The sequence below is a fragment of the Anabas testudineus genome, chromosome 22, assembly GCF_900324465.2.
Source record: "Anabas testudineus chromosome 22, fAnaTes1.2, whole genome shotgun sequence".
Taxonomy (NCBI): domain Eukaryota; kingdom Metazoa; phylum Chordata; class Actinopteri; order Anabantiformes; family Anabantidae; genus Anabas; species Anabas testudineus.
The window spans coordinates 1,069,018-1,087,262 of NC_046630.1; positions in this window are offsets into that span (position 1 = coordinate 1,069,018).

The following is an 18,245-nucleotide window of genomic DNA, read 5'->3' on the forward strand; positions in this document are numbered from 1 at the left end:
TAACTACAAGCATTTCACAATGATTTCTCAGGTGTTAATATAAAAATATTCAATTTAAAGTTACAGTTTGAATTTAATAACCTATTTTTAATACAATTCTTTTATTATTTTCAACATCATTCTACATAAGATGATAAGACTCACACAGACTTCTGTAGGTTCTTAAATAGAAAAGAAAAGAGTCCCACTCTCCCCCCTCTTATATTTGTTCAGGTGAGCTACCTGGTGTCAGGTTTTACACACACACACACACACACACACACACACACACACACACACACACACACACACAGTGTGTTTGGACATGTAGATCTTAGATTGTGGTCTCGTTTATTTCTTTTTCACTTTGACCAAGTTATACATCTCTGGTGTTCCTTGATATTTAATAAGCCTGAAGTTGAAACTCTGCACACCGTCATATTCTGACAAACATCAAATACAACACAGAACATTTTCAGTTTTTAGTTGACAGAACAGATTCAGACTTCAAAAATACAACAGGCCATACATTCTGTTTTTTAAATGCCAAAACCCCAAACACTTCGGTTTGGTTCTCATCAGCACTTATTCAAACTTGTATCCAGGGTTTTGATTATAATCAAAAGAGCTGGAGAACCTTGTGATTTAGTGAATTACTTTTAGCCCTCTGCACATAAATGGCCGATTGTGGGAACGACATACTGGAAAGGTGAGCACATTTAAGGAAAGTGAGAAGATGTAGGACGACTACATTGACATTTTGGAACTCGAGGACATTTACGTAAAACATTTCTGCAAACAAAGAAAGTGAGGACTTTCTTTTGTGGTTCTCACCTCACAGACATGTGGAGTAGTTAAATACTTTAAAGTATTTTTGGGGATTTTTAGAAAGTAAATGTCGTCATGATGTTTAGTTTGATGCCATTTTCTGAAAAGACATTTCTGAAAACCAAAGACAAGCGAGGATACTTTGGGAAACCAAGAACATTTTGTCTGCAAAGATTAAATTATTTCTCTCCGTGTGTGCTAATAGTGAGAGGAGGCCCTGGGTCTGAAATATAGAAAATATGTGAATGTATAAATATCCTAGGGTGAGAAATGAAACAGAACACCTGATAAAAACAGATTCATATCCTGCAGAAACCTGTGTCCCTGCAGGTCCTGCTGTTTTTAACTCCTGAGATTAAAAAAAACCTGATTCCTGATTAAATCCTCTCTTCTTCTGTGGTGTTCGGGGCAGTCTGCTGTATTTACACCACAGTGGAAATGAAATTATCTCTGCTGGAGCAGAGCTTGATTGAGAGAAGAATGATGAGTATTTTCAGCCTGGGCTGATCTAAATACTCTCAGCTTCAGGTTTGTGATGTGCAGATTCAGGGCGTTTGTTCCTGTAGAAACACATGAAGCCTTTATATTCTGCATGTCAATCATCGTCCTTTTTATTAAACGATTAGTTAAGAAAAGAACAACACTGATTCTGTGGTGGGATCTCCGGGAAGCGAGCAGCGGTCTGATTGCGACACAGCTCGGCCCCCTCGCCGTCGACGGCCCTCGTCGACTGAATGCCAGTAATCATTTGTCTGATTTGATACAAGAAGGAATGAACCGAGCCGTCTTGATTAATGCTGATTTGGATGGATGGACCCCCCGTCCCCTCCTCTCCATCACACCACCACTATCACCAGTATCACCAGCGCCAACCCCCCCGAGGAGACGATGGCCTGCCGGAATATTATTACACATCAACGGCCTCCAATCAGCTAATGGAAGGAGGGCTGTCAGTTATCCAACCACCTCTGCAGGGACGAAGGCCGTAACCTGAACACACAGCCGCCCTGTTTGGATCCAAACAGCCAGAAACACCAGGAAACGAGAGAAAACTCTGCAGACGCTCCTGCTCGGCAGCAACTTGACACCAAGAGAGCGTTTCACACTCGGTGATCTTTACGTTTTTATTATTACAATGTTGGTAGAAAGACTGAGGTCCCAACTCCTGCTTGGATAAAACGAGTAACATTTAGTTTCACCTGGTTTGATTAGAAAAGGACCGAACAGCAGGATTATTACTGGTACGGTGTTTAACTATTTCAAGACACAGTGACAAACGTGGGTAAGAACGTACAAATACAACATCCACGGAAGAGACGAATTCAAAGTATCCACGTTCTGTTTGATCAGCAGCTTGTTCCTTGTAATTTTATATTGCATTTATATTTAGTCATTCATTTTTTAAATATATTATAATCGCTAACACTAAATATATATTTAGTATTAGTGATGTGATGTGTCCATCACATCATCATTGAGCAGCTGGAGGTCATTTGTTAAACTGTGCCAAAAAGCACTGAGCTTGATTTTACTTTCCACTGACTCGTCGTAGACATCTGAGATGAATCCTAACACTTCTCAGCATTTCAGTTCAGTTCAGTGTCTCAGATCTTTTTATTGTCCTGACAACCAAATATTTGAAATTAATTTGTCTACCAAAGGAAGGAAGCTATATTGCAGACATCTGATAATAGTTGAAGATGCTAACACAATTATTTGTAGCACAGGATGGTGCAGAGGTGGAACGTTAGGACATTTTGTTGTGTGTCCATCGTATCTGAGGCACAAACGTTCTGTTGTGATTATACAGACATGATGGAAGGGCTGAGAAATGAAATACACGTATCTAAGACTGTAACTTTTGTGACGTTTCCTTCTTCCTCCTCTTCCCCTTTACAAAACTCTGATTCTTCTAAATCTCACTCTGTGTTGAATGAAGTCGGCGCTGGTTTTGTTGGTGTCAGCCACATTTCTTGCTCATACGGCTCCGTCGTTAATTCTGAGCCTCTGTCAGATGTCAGCACTGCGCTCCGCAGAGCGAAATAAACACCTTCATCTTTTATTCAGGAAACAACTTTGATGAAATTTGCTTTACCCAGTGGTGCTTGAATAAAAGTGCAAATCAGTACATGGAGCGGGCCACAGGTCGGTGATGGAGATGATGGAAAAGACATCTGATCAGGAAAAATCAACGTGTGGCTGCCTCGCCTCTCAGGAGGAGGAGAATCAATTCAACTGGAGGATGATGAGCTAAAAATATCTTTTCTCTACAGAATCACCTGCATGTTTTGGCAGGAAGCCTCCATCCGTGTTACATGACAATCACACAATAGATTTAAATACCTTTTTTAAAAATGGACACTTTTCCTCCTGTGGCTCTGGCAATCCTGACGACTGTGGGCGGCTCACTTCTCTAAGAGTAAAAGTCACTCCCTCTCTGTTGAGACGCCGATTTATAATCCTGTAAAACACAAACATTATCTTACTGAAAGAAATCAAGTTGTTGGAACATACTGGAAAAACCAAACTAATTACAACAGCCAATAATACAGCTGATCCTCCGTCTAACAGAAAAACTAAATTCAATATTTTCTTGTCTTACAAAAGCTTTATTTGATCCATCTCTAACGGCGAGTGTGTTGGTGTCTGCTGGGCCCCAGTCAGAGAATCAGAATAACATTCACTAATCAACGTATCAAAGAACAATGTCAGTGTGAGCAGAGGTGGTCAAGTATGTACTTCATAATTATTTTTTTTATTACTAGAACTGTTTTTCGTCCACACCAAGTCTCCTATGTGCTCTTTTTTTTAATATAAATTACTACAAAATTACAGCGATAATTTAATGTTTGTGGAAAATCTCTGGAACACAGCTGCACATTTACTGTAAGGAAGTCAATTCATGTTTAAATCACTTCTTTATAAAAGTAGGATCTAATAGCAGAAGTGATATTGTTAGTAAGAATTTATGTGGCTGTGACGTGTGGCATATTTGTGGCCTATTGTTCATTAGAGGAACCATTTTCCATTTGAACAGTTGTATCCAGTATGTCTGAGGCTGGTTGTACCATTAAAACATGTGGACTAACTCGGTTTGTAAGTTTGATGAACATCCGTTTATTTCACACAGGTAATGAAAGAACTACATGTACATTTGATTTTATTTATTAAAATGATGATTTTAATGCATTTATATTAAATCTTTAGGTACCTACATGTTTGTTGCATGTGCTCCCAACATGGCCTCCCACAGGTCAAAGGTCAGACAGTCAAACATGAGGTAGAAGAGTCAAACTGATTTTAAAGGAAGGGCAACGTGGACTGTACCAAGTGGAATAGATACAGAGGGGGGTCTGATTTTAGCTTTTAACTATTAGAACTAACACATTACGTGTCCACATTATTTCCCCAAGGGGATCAGTAAAGTATTAATTATTATTAATATCATTAAATAGATTACTGCCACCACATCTACCTTGATGAAGCTCATAACGTTGCCTTTGTTACTTAAATGTGGTGTTGTACTCGACTATGTCTATGTATTTTGCCCTCCCTATTTCCACACTGTATATGCAGGAAACAAATCTAATTTCCATTACCTTTATCTACATATGGGCAGTGAACAACACAATTTACTACTGAGGGGTCATTAAAGAAAAAAGTGAGGGTGAGGTTTTTTACTTCTGCAAGAAAAACTTCTCAGTTTACAGGTCAGAAACTCAGTGTGACGTAGAGGAAGTGAAGGAGGCAGGACTCGTGTTCCCGCTATAAGTTATTGGATTTAAACATAAAGGGAACCGAGTCCAACTAATATTTGCAGAATCAGCATGTTGGAGCCTCACACCTGTGTGTAACATGACTATAAAATTTAAAAAGTTTGAACTGAAACGAGAATTTTTTTCCCACCATACCAGGAGGACGGCGAGGCCTCGTCTGAACCTGCCTCAGTCAGCTCCAATCAGCAGCTGGCTGACGGTTGTCAAAGCAACGGGTTGAAAAGGTGTTTGATGTGGGGAAACACGACGGTAAAGCTGCCCTCGCTCACCGAACTGACCAATCAGCTGCTGCCCCCCCTGCTGACATGTGACAGCGCTTAGCCCTGCCCAGTCTAAGTGTCACGAGACGGTTTAATCTGGACTCGGTGTGTGTGAGTTTGACCACAAGACGGACGCAGGAAACGGGCAGCATGAAAACAAAATGGAGGAGCTGATGCAGGAAAAAGTCTGTTTCATGTAAACAGTGAGCAGAAGAAGAAGTAGAAGGACAGAGGAGAGGAGGAGGTCACGTCTCTGGAGATCTGAGCTCCTCAAACTACAAAATATTAGTCAAACCAACAAACCATGAGTGAAAGGTTGATTGACTTACGTCTGAATTTTCCAGGACTACCAGTTCAGAACACATGTAGGGTAGCAGTGCTGTAAAACTACGATGTCATGTCATGCACACGCACATTAAAAGCACAGATTTACTGTACTCTAAAAGAAAAGTCCTAGAAGAATCACAAGTACAATAAAAGTACTTACAATAAACTACCTGAGTCCAGAAAGTGAAGAAAGCTGATACAGCATCATTCTGCACTCCTCATTCTGCTGTAAGATAAGACTTCATTCTTGGTTTTAGCAACATGACCTTGTATTTTCCTGCACAGCTTCAGCATCGACAGTAGCATCAGACACACAACTCACGTGAAAACACATGTATGTGATCAGAGTAAGTAGCTGTAGCTGTAGACCTGAACCTAAGTAAAGTACAGGAGGAAATGGATTCAGTTACACTGCACTATATCCCAGATAATAGAAGTGAACACAAACCTGTAACCACACCCAGCAGGGGTGTCACATGGGCAAGAATAATAATAAGAATAATAATAATAATAAGAATAAGAATAAGAATAAGAATAAGAATAAGAATAAGAATAAGAATAATAAGAACAGCAACAACAACAACAACAACAACAACAAAAACAGCAACAACAACAACAACAACAACAACAACAACAACAATAATAATAATAATAATAATAATGTGACTCTGTAGCTCACAGAGCAGCTGATAAAATCCAACAGAAAGTTCACTTAGAGTTAATTTTCACTGCTGGATGAATTCGTCACACCACAAAAACAAACTAATACTCTGCAGAAAGATTCTCAGTAAAAGTTATAAATAAATGTATAATATTGTTTCAATACTTTAAAATATTTAAAGCAGCACTAATGAGTCTAATTGGCACCAAACCTATTTTAATTGAGTGAGAATAGGACGTTGGTGGAGCTATAATGATTATGTTGTTTTAATTCAGACACTTTTCAAAGTCTAAATTTGCTTCTGAAATGACTTTTTAACATCATTTTCAGTTAAAGTCGAGAAGAACTGAAACGTTCTGTCATGAGCAGTTTCCCCACAGAGATCCAGAAACCTGTAAAGCACCTCAACAACAAACCTCAGCTACACTCGACAAACACCTGTCGCTCAGTGCTGTTTTCCTGTTGAAGCGGTCCAGCTGTGTTTTCCTGAACCAGAGGAACATGCAGCTAAATGAAACATCTGTTAACCAACATCTCTGTAGCCCAAAAGCCAACGTGCACAGAACGACACGACTGCAGATATGTTGCTCAGACCTCCTGCTGGGTCCAGTCCAGAGACTTGTGGGCAGGTGTGAGTTAAAATCTACTTTTCAGTCAGACATTAGACAACACAGGTTAGGCCTACAGCAGGTATCAAATAACTGCACACTACAATTTACCTAATTAAGGCCCCATTAGCTCCATTAGCTCACACCTAAAAACTCCATTAACTTAGTGCTAACAGTTCACTCAACATTAACACTTCAGTTATTGCAGCACTAATGCTGCATGATTCAGAGTGCAGTTACAAGATGCTCAGTCAGAAGAAAACCTTGGAGATCAAGTGTCTGACAAAGGACCAATCAACTTATTCTGGAAACTCATTTCCTCGTCATCAACCTCTTTCATTTGTATGAAAAAATAAAGTAGAGTAATAAAAAAATATAATGTTCCAAATGATGCAGTGTCTAAATTTAAACTGATTCAGTTCATGTCCTCTTTTCATTTTTACATCATCGTCTCTCTGGTTTCTGTAAAAAGTTTTGGACCAAATACCCACAGATGTCTAATGGACTTAAAGACCGGAGAAGCAACTGAGTGCCAGTCATGTGAACTGACCTTTGAGCGATCATCGAACCACCTGACATTCCTGACAAAAATAAATCTCATGACCCATCTGAAACGGGCCTTTCTACAGCCGAACTCAAACACAGTCGTTTTCAACACACGTGCACGGCAGCATGCAGACATGTGACACCATTCAAATGTCAAAGCAGAGTAAAGTGAGCCGAGTCCGTGGACGGCTTCTGATCTGAGAACACTGAGAACAGTGGGTCCTGTTAATTCTCCTCCTCTCTTGCTGTTGGCACCTCTCCTCTCAGATCACCTCTCCATCTATCTCCAAGTTCTCATCTGGTCTCTAAAGGTCACATCCAATCGTTTCACTCTTTTCTCTTCTAAATGATTTTTTCACCTCAGCACCCTCTGGAACCCGTTGAGTGTCAGAGGAAAAAAATCTCCTGAATGTCTCATTTAATCATCTCAGGCTTCTCTGAATTACCCTTATGTGCTGCTAATTTACAGTAGTTATTTCCTGGATGTTCTAGAGCCACAGCAACAAGTGGTGTGATGTTGAAGTAACCTGGGGAAAAGCACAGAGGCACCAGGTCACGACTTACTTAACTCTGACCACTGTTTGCTGACCTCACTGCACGTACGTGTTTAGGTTTAGTGTTTGTCGCTAACCCATTAAAATCATTTATAGCTCTAATGTGAAACAGCAAGTTTGTTACTGCACCTGTCGCCTTCACCTGTGGGGAAAAAACGTTGAATCACAAAACTGTTGGAGGAAATAAAAGTGTGTCCCGAAGCTGTGCACACACGTAACTGTGCTGACGGCAGGTTTCAGTATATTCAAGTCTTCTAACAGTTATTCCTTATATATTTTTCTCAGCAGAACTTCAGGGACTCTACACCGTGTCACAGAGACACTGCTCCACAGACTGGACAGAATGATAATTAGTTCTAGCTTGTGTCTTGAAACACACATAACTGTGTGTCACTTCCTTTCATCTAAACTCTGGTTAGTTTCTCTAGTAGCTTAATAACAAATAAAGGCTGAAGGATGAGTGCTGTTGCTATGGTTACCTGGCAGGTTACTATCCTAGATAACTGCGATTTGGGAAGAAGATTAAACTGGATTTGAAGGTGTCCTGATATTAAGAGAAGCCTGAATCAGAAACAACTCTTTTCTGCAAGTTAAAAATAGAATCCCCCCCAAATTGTTTAGCTAATGAAAACTAGTTGGACATGAAGTAATTCTCAGGAGAAAAGGTTACATTAGCTTTCTAATTTAGCAGCTAGCTGCTTGGATCGGTCGGGGGAGTGGAGTCACCCTGAGAGATAGAGAGACAAAGAGTGGTTTAATTCCCTCAGTGAAGGCCGGAGCTGCATGAGAAACCAATCTGAGAGCTATTATCTTCCCTTCTCTCATCAAATTGGAAGCAGGTCTGATTTGGCCTTAATCGAGCTAATCTCCCCCGCTGCTCCTTCACAAAACTGGCTGCAGCTCAAATCATTTCCCTGTCTGAGGAAGAATATTGGTCATTTTCTTTTAGCACTAAGACTCTTATTAAGAGCCATCTTTAATTTTCTCTCTGTCTCACTGAGGGGTTCATGGGAGGAGGAGGAGGAGGAGGAGGATGGGGACCGGGCGTCGGCACGGTGATTACCGTTACCTAGACGACGGTCCGGCAGTGGCCCCTGGATCAGGGCCGGGCGGGGGGACGGAGAGCAGAGGGAGAGCTGAAATTGCATTCCATTAGTACTAATACAGAGACATTAAGAGTCTGTCTAAAGCTCGGCCGCTAACGATTACGGTCACCAATTCATCCAATCAGATCGTGAGCAGACGCTTCATGAAGTCATAACGAGCTCACCGCCTCCTCGCGGCGGCTATTACCCAGTGATTGACAGCAGCCAACGCTTTGTTTTAAACCGAGCAGAGAGAGGAGAGAAAGGCCAAGAGGAGAAACATCGGCGTCTCTCTTCTTGATTGACTTTTCCTCCATCCTCACAGCTCTTTATATTAAAGGAGCATACCGCCGATTTCTGACAGTTTCAGCCTTTTGGTGATAAATGAATATGCAGACATTTCAAACTTACTGCAAAGGGATAATTAATCTCCTAACACTTAGTCAACAGAGTTGAAGTGTACACTATAGTTTAATATTACTCACTGTTCATTATCCCTTGAGCACATTTCATCTGATTGTTAAACGTTCATTCTGCAGATTAATGGAACCCTTCTTTAACGTAGTTTAACTGTATTTACGTCCAGTTAAACATGAAATGTATTCAGTGTTTTTACCTGTCCTGTTACGTAGATATGACCTCAGCACTAAACCATGATTTACTTTGACTCGTGTGCTGCACGTGTTGTTGTGTTGCTCTTCATCAGTTCAAACGACGTCTTCACTCAAACTTTAAATAAACACTTTCATTTTCACTAAATGGACCCATGTGGTGAGGTTCTTCTCTCATCTAAATCTCATGTAATGTGTAAAGTTTTTAACTTATTACTAAATGGAACATCTAGTGTTAATGAACCATTAATCCCTGAAGCCACCACACTCTCCTCTCTGTGTTTCTCGCACACACACAGATCTATAGGTTTGCAGTAGAGTTGTTGTGGCGAGTAAACAGCGTAAACTGTCGGCCGGTGTGTATTCACAACCGTGAGAGTCCTTTCAAATCCTCCCCCGGGAGCAAAGCAGCAGCGGTGACACAAAATCGATCCGGCTGACAGAGCATGAAAAGAGCTCGACTGAGAGAGGGAGAGAGAGGAATGTTCCTAAGAAATAAGCAAAGGAGGAAACTGTGATTTATGGAAAAAGAAAAGCTGTTTTCAGTGTTTTCACATCGCTCTGATGTTACAGAGGAGAACGTCGAGGTCACATTCAGGTGGTGGTTGCATCATCATCCTCATTCCCTCTCACAGTTATTTACCATTAGTTCTGTTCTTTTGAGACTGAGCAAAGCAAAGCGAAGCGTTTCTTCTCTCAGCTGCATGACAGGAATGTGAGTTTGACAAAAGTATGTCAGACTTTAACTGATACGCTGTCTGCAAAGGAAACACACACATTAGAAAATGTATGATAGGAGACTCATCAGTGTTTATTGGTTCTGTTTCTGGACAGATTCGTTAACATTACAGAAGCTCAAAGTTAGACAGGTTTACAATAATAAAAGCATCTCTAAAAAACGCTGAAACTTGACCCTCTGCACCTCGTCCAGACTTCAAACTACATCAACCACAGTCACTGGAAGTTGTGGATTGTGATCTGAAGTAGGTCTTCTGATCTGTCTGATCCCTGGGATCAAACATTATTGGAACAACTTTAACCTTTAGAACATCTTCTCGTACTTTGAACCCTGAACAGCTCAATTTTCAACTTCTGTCCCAAGTCAGAGCTCCACATATGTAAAGATCCTTTGGCCTCTGCTGGCAGTTAACAAATGCACTTTAAGGAACAGAGGACGACTGGGGCTGAGATGATTCAGAGTCTGGATGCAGAAAATAGAAATAGTCTGATCCAGCTCTCTGATGCTCTTCACGTCCATGTTGTCTGTTATTTTCCTTCATCACCTTCACCTTGTGCAGCTAACAGTGGAGTTTATGTGTGGTGACTGCTGCTATGGTTCCACTTCATGTGATGGATTTGTACCCACGAGCAGCTGAACTCAAACACCTGGACAGTTTGGACGGGTCACTGGGTTTATCCCTGGAGTTCGTGATTGAGGATCACTTAAAGTCATTATTAAAAGAGCTGACTGCACAGAGGGTCTGGGAATAAAATGGACTGCAATAACAGAGCACTGGCCTCTAGTAACACTGTGAGGAACCTTGGAGTTACCTTTGACCAGGATATCTCCTTTACTTCATAAAAGAAATCTCTAGAACTGAATCTTCCACCTGAGGATTATTATAAAATTAGGAGCATCCCGTGATGCTGAAAAACTAGTCCATGCATTTGTTACTTCCAGACTGGACTATTGTAATTCATTATTAATAGTTTGTCCCAATAACTCCTTAAAAAGCCTCCAGTTAATCCAAAATGCTGCAGCCAGAGTTCTAACTGGAATTAGTAAGAGAGATCATATTAGCTTCTTAAGTCAAACCGGTCGAGGCAGATGGCCGCCCACCCTGATCCTGGTTCTGCTGGAGGTTTCTTCCTCTAAAGGGAGTTTTTCCTTTTCACTGTCTCCATTGTAAAGAGCCTTGAGATGACTTCTGTTAATTTGGCACTTTACAAATAAAATTAAATCGACAAAACTGCCCGCGTGCGTCACTAATTTCTCTGGCATAAACAGAAACACTAGTAGGTAGTTTTGTGCAGACACCAAGAAACAAACTGCAGCGTCTTGTCCAAGAACACATACTCTGGACAAACACTGAATGCTTCTTTTCAGCTTTTCTAAACACGTGCTGGTGATATACGACCAGTTCAACAGGTAAGAAACACCGAACAGACCTCTGTGCTGTTCCATAACGTCGTGTTGTTGCTATTTTCCTCCATCAGATTCACCAGCCAGCAGGAAAACACACGTTCTCCTCGATACATCTGCAACATCACAACACAAAAATAAGAATATGTTTTTGATTTACTGAAACTTTTAACCTAATCACTTTACCACCAAGTTACTTTTGTAACTTGACCAAACTGTGGTGGTTCCACATTGTTTACATGACCAGCAGCTGCCCAGTACACAAGCTGCTGTCATGAGGGCGCTATTTCACCATATTACAAGAGAAGCCTGCCAGCTCCAACGTGATCTTTGAAGAGATGTTCTGAGTTTTATGATAAGGTCAAATTGTCTTCATGGTGGTTTAGCTGGAGGACTTGTTGCTACACACTAGGTGCACAGTAAACTGGGCAGATGTGGGTCCAGATGTGTCCAGTAAACTCTAACCACAGAGGTGCAGGTCCAATTAGAGATGAGTGACATCATGAATGCACTGGACAAATCAGAATCTTCAGCAAGAGTCGTGGTAATGTGAAGAATACACACTTTTACATGATAGGACCTTGTAACGGTCGAATTCATGTCAAAGCTGCTGCGCTGTATCTGCTGGATTGTACATTTGGACCTAATCGAGTGTTTGTTTGAAGCATCTGGTGCTGTTGTTTTTGTGGTGAGCAGTTATCAGAAGGAAATACGTCACTATTATCTTTGTTTCTAACAGTGTTTCTGTGTTTTCTGGCAGATTTCCCTTCTCAACATGTCTCATCTTGCCTCGTCTATTTCCTATCTTCAGTGTGTGTATCAGGCCATTTTCTCTGTCTCCCTGCAGCGATCAATAATGTTTCATCTCATCTCGATGAAACCCCAAACAACAAACATCTGAGACGAGAAGCAGCCGCACCAAGATGAAAATCGACTCGGCGGCGGGGCGATAATTGTGAGGCTCGATTCAATTGTTTTTACTCGTCTGTTGTCTTCTCTGCCGCTGTGTGTAATCAACATGCAAGCGAGCATGGTGGACAGATGGAGGGATGAGGGAAGGATGGAAGAAGAGATGAAGGGAGGGAGGGAGGGGTGTTCATGTTGTCTACTCTCATTTTGTTTCCTAACAGACACAACTAAATCATTTCGACGTGGGAAAACTGTTGTATTTGTGTGTCGTCATTGGGTGATGCTGCTGGTGCCAACAGAGGGAGGCTGAATGAAGGAGTTACTACGGCAACAAACCCATCATCCCTCCGTCTGCCAGAGAGGGAGAGAGAGGGAGAGAATAGACAGAGACAAGGAGCTGGAGATGCAGAGAGAGAAATAAGTGAAAGACAGTGAGAGGATGAAGAGGAGGGAGAGAAGCAAAGAGCGAGAGATGAAGACAAAGAGACAGTGGAGGAGAGGAATTGTGTGAGACAGCGACAGGGAATAAAAAACAGAAATGAAGAGGCTGAAAGGTGCTGAAAACAGAGATAAAGAGCCAGAGAGAGAACAATTGTGCCATGATTTCTTCTTTCTTTCTACTGCAAATTTCTCTCCAACATAAATAAGACAAGTAAAAGCTGCTGTTACACTTCGAGGTATTAAACAGCACTCGGCTTCAGTACGTGTACGAGCACTCCACTGCTAAACATCACATACATGCTGCTGTAGAAGCTCTGTTCTACAGGAGGGAATATATAGAGTGGTCATTCAGGATTATTGGAGTGGCTCTATTATATGCCCCATCATTATAATTTCCATATTATTTTCTTCAGCAGCAGCGGAGAAGGTAGAGGCTCACACCTTTTTTAATGTATTTATTTTCCTTTAACCTTCTGCTGCAGACGTCACCTGCAGATATTCAAGCTAAAATCAGCTAAAATAAAAGGATTATTACTGAATGTTGCTGTTTTGTTGGGGATGAAGAAATGTTGTGAGCTTCAGGGTCAAACTGATTTTTTCCATCCACTCTACTGTAACAGAATTTGAAGGTGCAGTCATTCATCTCTGCTACAGACAGATTCACCTAGTTTCCTGCTTCAAGAAACTTTCTACTGTCTAAGTAGATTTTTATAGAAGTGTACTGTGCTGTGCCGTTCTACAGTGGACACCTGTGCACAGGTGCGAGCCGTGCTGCAGCCTGTTGCAGTTGTTCTCTTCCTTCTGAGGTATTTTCTTTTCTTTATTTATTATTTTTCGTGTAGATAAATAACTAGTTTTACTAGTAATTAAGTTACACCCTCACGATGTTTTTATCTCCGTTTTACTTTTGATTCACACTTAAACACTTTCTCTCTGGGATTAATAAGGTTTTTGAATTGAATTGAATTAATTAATGTATTATTTCACTAACTGTGTCTGCAGAACTTTGTATTTAACCTGACGACAAACTGAACGTAACAAGAAAAAGCTGCTGACACTTGATGTTGAGCTCTGACGGATGTTGTCAGAAAACAAATGAAATGTGAATTCAGTGAACATTTTCTCGTGTTGCCAGAGACGACAGCAGCAGCGTTTCCTTGTTATGTTCATGTCTTTGTTAACGTTCATCAGTATTTTTAGCCTCCAAACATGTTGACTGTTGTAAATTAGCTGAATGTAACTGTAATTTCTTGGAGACAGAATAAGAATCAACCCGTTTGATCCTGAAACACTGATGAACAGTTTGGATTCACCTTGTTTATTACACCTCCAAACTTTCAGAACTGTTCACTGTCTGATCAATATTACTCTTCTCATCTGAAGCGCTGCAACACGTCTCCTTCAGTGGAAAATACACCGAGACAGGAGCTGTGTTAACACTGTTTGTTGGTTGTATGAGGCATAAAAACACTTTGCTTTTAAATTTTAAAAAGTGGGCAGCCTCTGCCGGCTCACTGCTTGTTAATTGAGCCTTTTGATTCAGTGTCATTTCATTAGGAAACGTGAACCTCGTAGGTACGATGCTAACAACAACAGAAACTCGAGGCCTCACTTTAAAGTGCAGATTTAGTTGATTTTGTTCTTCGATGGCACACGTTCCTGGTTGGCTGGGAACTATTTTCTGTGGCGGATTGATCCACATTCGATGCTCTGCTGAGTTTTTGTGTCAGCAGTACAGTGTTTGTGAGACTGAGTCTAAATAAACTACAGTGTGTGTTCGTGGTGATGAAGGAGCGTGTCACCCAGTGCAACAGTGTGGATCACTGATGTGTTTTAATGGCTTTTTTGGAAACAATGGATCTCTGTGGCACCGAGGAAGAAGCTGTATCAAGGTTTAGATCCACACACAGCACTTGTTAGTAGGAGACATTCAGTGTCGCCTTGACGCAGCATGAGGAAACATCCAGACTTAGACTCTGTGAGCTTCTCTTAATTTTCAGTGTTTTGCAACAACAGTGTTTGACATTTTCAAATTTGAGAGTGAAAGAGATAAATGCAATGGTAAAAAAAAAAAAAAGAGGGAGAAATAAATCAATACAGCAAAGAGGATGAAGAAGGAGAGAGAGGGAATGAAAAGAGAGGGAGACTAATGAAGCGAGAAAACGAGAGAGAGAGCGAGAGACATATGGTGGCTGGTGGTTTGCAGACTTTTCTGCCTCGCGGCGTTGAGCTGACAGCTCGCCTCAGCGCTCTGAATAACACGGGAACACAACATGTAAAAATAGCAATAAAAGGTATAGAGACAATAGAATCAGGCAGCAGTGAAAAGGTAAAAGCAGCTGCAGCAGAGAGTGATGGAGATGAACACAGATATGTGTGAAGTACAAGAATAAAAAGGAAAATTCTGGAGAGAAGTGGACAAGGACATTAAATTAACAACTGTAAAAAGATACATGCACAAGAAATGAATTAATTCTGTTTATAAATCTTTAGATTGAGATCAAAGAAATATCACAGCGGGAAACAAATCAATAAAGTCACAAAGCTCAGCCCTGAAGGTACTGTGTAATTTAATGAATCTGCTTTTATAATATTTCAACTGCAAAATAAATCAAGATGTACACAAAACACAAAAAGAGGGAAAAAACATAGTTCAAATAATTATCACGTGATTTATTTTATAATAAAAAGGAGAAAAAAGAAATTTAAAAAAACTGAAACTGATTCATCAAATAACACTGAAACAAATATTTAACAAAATAAAAGACTGCACTTATTACAACATAAAAATAAAAATGGTACTATCTGCATCAATAATAATAATAATAATAATAATAATAATAATAATAATAATAATAATAATAATAATAATAAACGAACCATTACAAATTAAATAAAAGCAGCACCGGAAATAAAGAAAGAACCAACATATGATATATATATATATTTTGTATTTGTTGAATTTAATAATATATTGATTCTTTTTATTTTAGAAATGATTTCTCATTATTTCTGTAGAGAATTTATTTCCTCTGATATTTTAAAAACTGCGGTTTCTATAAAAACTCCCGAGTTTTAAGCTTCAACTGTTGAAACCCTTCGTTTATCTTTAATATTAAATCTGTGTCTGACTCAAAGTTCTCATGCGGTCAACTCCAGTTTCCTGCAGTGATTCATTGTACATGCTGTAGAATAATTGATGAGCTGTTATTTGGAGGTTTCTTTATGGTTTGCTTGCTGCCTCAGCAGGAGGAAGCTTAACGAGAGTCAGGACACAAAGAACGGGTGTTTTTCTTTCTTTCTGCTGTAAGAACCTGAAGAAACAAACGGAGTCTGCAAAGAACAGTTCAAATATAGAAAACCCGAAATGTAACGTTGCCGAATTAGAACAACTCCAGCAAATGATGGGATGTGGTGATAAAGATTATTAGAAATAAAGAAACGTGCGCTGGTTTAAGAATTAATTTACTAAGAGTCCAATTTAAATATTGGACTTTTTATGAGCTCAGAAAAATCCACAGTTACATAATAAAATAACACAACTTCAATAACCAGACACATTTTTAATATAGCAGATTTATTTATTATTTATTATTATTATTGTTCTTTTTCTTCTTCTCATGTTTTTATTATAGAATAATTAGTCATTCTTAGTGTTTTTGACATTTAGTCTTTGAAGCAGTTTGTTTGAGCTGATTAATAGAAGTAATAATGTATGTAATAATTTACAATGACCAGAGCTGGAATAATAATAATAATAATAATAATAATAATAATAATAATAATAATAATAATAATAATAATAATAATAATAATAATATCATGTTGAGTTGTTTTACTTTAATAAATCACCTGATTATAGATCAAAAGAACAAAAATAAAGAATTCTTTAATTCTCTAATAATTCTTTTTGCTTTGATTAATTTTTACACATTTTAATCATGTGTGTGTTACAGTGTTGAAGGTTACACACAGATTACTCACACGATACTTATTCCATATGTTGCATTAAAATATTTGAACTGAGCTTAAATAAATTCATTTGTACAAACGTTATTTCAGTTTCAGCTTTCACATCATTTGAAGCTGAGATTTATGTGTTTTATTATTTCACTGCTTGTTGTTCTGTAAGTGAAGACAAAGAGGATTCAGTTCCGTTTTTACTGCAGCTGCTTTGATTCATTTCCACACGTGACAGGTTTGCTGAGTGTGTGTGTGTGTGTGTGTGTGTGTGTGTGTGTGATTATCCCTGTCCTACACCAGTGTGAAAACATGAAGCTCTGGTATCGACGTGTGTTTTGCTGCAGAGAAACAAACTGTCTGCTGTTGTATTTTACACTTGACTTCAAATTCCTGCTCCTGCCTCACACCAAACACACTCTGATCATTTCTCCTTCTCCTGGTGCCGTTTTTGGTCTGAACAGGTGAAATCAGGAGGATTTCAGCCTCCGAGCTGCAGCACGCACTCTCTGGGTTTTCTCTAATCACTCACTGTCTCTAAAATAATTCAGTTTTTTGTCTTAAACCCGCCTCTGCCTCTCTCTCCCTCTCTCCCTCTCTCCTCTCTCTGTTTTTTTAATTGGCATACAGGGAGGCTTGTTTGTTTTTGTTGTCTGCTGTTTCTTAAATGTGTGTGTTCGTGTTCATGTGGCCCCCGGTGTCCCAACAAGCACCGCGGTAGGTGTTGGGAGGCGCTTTCGGCGGCAACAAACACACAACACAGAAAACATGCACACTGAAATACACAAAATAAAATAGATGACAAAGACAGAAACACACACACAAGACAGAAACACACACAGACACACAACAGAAACACACACAGACACAAGAAAGAAACACACACACAAGACAGAAACACACACACAAGAAAGAAACACACACACAAGAAAGAAACACACACACAAGACAGAAACACACAGACACACAACTCAGAGACAAAACCTGTTAAAAATATAAAAAAGACACATCCTCATACTGCAGAGAGCACACACACATCAAGACGACACACGAGGTGCACACACATGCAGAAAACATAGTGCAAGTGACACACACACACACACACACACACACACACACACACACACTTTCAGATGAAACCAGTTGCCTCTCATAGGGCGCCATCTTGTGGCGGCATCATCCAACAGAGCTGACAGACACACACACACACACCAGTTTAAAGTGTGAGTAGTTCCTATGTGTTTGTGTGTGTGGCTACACAACACAAAGGTACACACACAAACACACACACTGAAATACTTGTAGTTGTTGTAGTATTTCAGTATTCGACCTGTTAGTGGCTGAAATGTTTTCTGTTACTTTTCTATTTTCTGTTTTTCAAGTTAAAGGAAAACTTGTTTTTTTTTTACTTTTATACCTTTAAATTGTTTTATTTTATATATTTTATAAATAGAAAGAAAGTCGCTGTTAAAATACTTGTTATCATGTATTTGTAAAAAATGAGGAAGAAACTAAATATACAAAAACTTTAAGTAGCTGTACTATGATGTGAATATA